The 2,870-nt window shown below is 23.6% G+C and overlaps 1 protein-coding gene across 1 annotated transcript in view; it reads right to left on the bottom strand.

Annotated features, from left to right (window-relative positions):
- LOC102675798 overlaps positions 1-2,870 on the bottom strand; it is a 54,188-nt gene that overhangs the window by 24,723 nt on the left and 26,595 nt on the right. The window lies entirely within an intron of this gene.

The raw sequence follows: 2,870 nt of genomic DNA, 5'->3' as shown, positions 1-2,870 counted from the left end.
TTAATTTTTATTTTCATTTATTTATTTTTTATTCATTTATTAATTTATAATTTATTAATTATTTTAATTATACATTTATTTATAAATTTATTTATTCTTTTAATTATTTATACATTTTATTTATTTTTTTATATTTTTTCATTATATTTATTCATTTAGTTACTTTTAATTATTAATAAATTATTATTAAATATATTTATTCTTCTATAATGTAATTTAGGTAAATTTTTATAATATATTTTTATTATATATATAGGCTTCGATACATAATTACATTCTTTTCTAAAACCTGATAATTCATTAAATTTTTACTATTTTCTTAATTTCTTCTGATTTTTTTCTTATTATTTTTCGTTTTTCTTGTAATTTTTTTATACTTTTCTCATTATGTTCGATTTTTTTTTACATAAGTTTTTAATTTTTTTTTAATTTTTAATGATGATAATAGGTTAAAAATTTTACATTTAATGCCATCTCTAGGAATTGCACATGAAACTATATAGAAGCAAGAATTGGAAAAAATAAAGATAAAATAAAAAATAACCATTAGTGCCATCTCTTGAACGCTGATGATATTTTGAATAATTTCAGAAAGATTGATATTGTTTTTCAAAAAAATAATCTTTAGAGAATTGCAAAAAACTGCATATTTGATTCGAAATTTCCTTTTTAAAAATTTAATCTAATGTAAATTTTAAAAATATGATAATTGAGACATAAAAAAATTTTAATTCATATATTAATAACGAAAGTAATTGAATCCATCTATGATTCTATATTACGTAATCTATTTTATATAGTATATAGTATATAGTATATTAATATAATATATATTAAGTAAGATTTATACAGGTATATACAGGTAAAAAATCATAACTCAGAAGTTTGTTTTTTATATAATTTAATTCGAGAATGTATAATAAATATTTTTTCAAGGAATAACAATAGTATCTGTATGAAACAGTACTCAACATTTTATCAATTTCTCATTATCAGCAACGAATATAAAATTACAACTGTACAATTCGAGAATAAATATTACATTAACGATTTCTCTCGTGTAAAGCTATTTAAGGAAGGATTGTATCGTCCAAACCCGATATACTTACGTCGTGTATCAGACTAAAAGTTACTTTATTCTCTACATGTGACGTAGAACAAGACCCGTAACGTCCATTAAATAAATTAAATAAATGAACGTTCAATTATAATGATCTAATCTAAATCCGATATAAAAAAGAGAGAAAGAAAATTGAAAATTAAAAAGAGAAGAAATTTATTATCGCTAAATAGATACCACGATAAACGTGATCGACATGATATAATGTAAAATATAATCAATATCTTTTTATTCTTTTTTAAGATATAAGAAATGGATTAATGATGAAAGATTTCTCGCGTATAATCTCTGTTCAATATTCGAACGAATAAAGTAACTAACTGAATTGGAATCAGTGTGGAAATTAAAAATACTTTGTTTTTATCAACCGTCTCTCGTAACAAAATTACTCGACGATAATAATAGTTTATGTACGTACCACAGGATGTCTGGATTTTAATCGATTAGGAACATATTCTTTGGATAATGTAAGAAAAAGAAAATGCTTCGTCAAAGAAAATTTGTATCAAAAATAAACTATATATAATATGATGCTTCAATTAATGAGATGTTCGTAAAATGAACAAAACGAAATAATAAAAATATTTTGTTTCGTAATGAATATGAAAATAAATAATGTGTCTCGTTAAATGAAACGAAGAGTAATATCATTTTTGGTTGCTATTATTAAAATTCAAGCAACCTGTATACGTGTGTAATATACATTGAGCTGATTTGTAGTTCTTGAAGAAAATTACACTGAAATTTTGCAAAATTTTACTGCTTTTAAATCTTTAATATTAGTTTCATATTCCTCTTCTTTTGAATTCAACAATAATCAATGTCCTCATTATGTATTTTTTAACAGCTTGTTTCTACAAGACATAGAGAATGTTATTGCACCTAAATAATTAATAATAAGTAATGAATCCTGTCACGAATTATAATATTTCTATCTACGAATAAAAAAAATGTTTGCTTTCATAATGAAGCACGCAATCAGAGGAATTTAATATGTATTAAATATATATTTTACAAAAAGAAATTTCGATCAAAATTTCTTTGATTAAATTGATGGATAATCACTAGGTATCGTATATAATAATAGTAACTATTCGATTTATTACGCTTCATTGTAGATTTAGCGAGGATGGAGCGTTTTCCATAATAGCTAGTAACTATGCCACAGTCGCTTTTTTCTCTTCAAATCGATAAATATATTTCGCAAAAAACGAGTCAAAAAATATACTATATATACTTGGAACTGAAGGGCGTGTATTTTTTTTTTTTTTTTTTTTTTATTTCTATATTTTTATTTTCCCTCGATCCGTGATGTTAAACGTGTACGCATAAAATATACTCTTTTATATAAATGTCATGGTTACACATGAACGTCGATACTTGACCAGTTCTTTTGTGTAAAATATTGCTTCAATTTTGTATTCAGTTTTATCTTTAAAAAATGCTGCAAACTTTTTCATAAAGTTTCGTGTCGATATAATTGCCTGGAAATTTTATGAAGTTCCATGTATCTCAATCTCGAGATTGTCTATTTGGACAGAGAAATGCTGTGAAATTTTATCAGTCATTCTCCTTTCGATTATCTACTGCGTATCTAACCGAAGCAGCCTTTTCTTTTCTGTTTACTTCTTTCTCGACGCGAAAACAATGGAAATTTCTACTTGCGACGATAAAATACTCCATTCGATATAACTTATTAAAATATCAAATTTTTCTCAAGGCAAATATTTTCCTTTTAATTTACTTAATT

This window comes from Apis dorsata, unplaced genomic scaffold (genome assembly GCF_000469605.1).
Source record: "Apis dorsata unplaced genomic scaffold, Apis dorsata 1.3 scaffold_1, whole genome shotgun sequence".
NCBI classification, from domain to species: domain Eukaryota; kingdom Metazoa; phylum Arthropoda; class Insecta; order Hymenoptera; family Apidae; genus Apis; species Apis dorsata.
The sequence above is the reverse complement of the archived record's forward strand: the minus strand, read 5'-3'. Positions and strand labels throughout refer to the sequence as shown.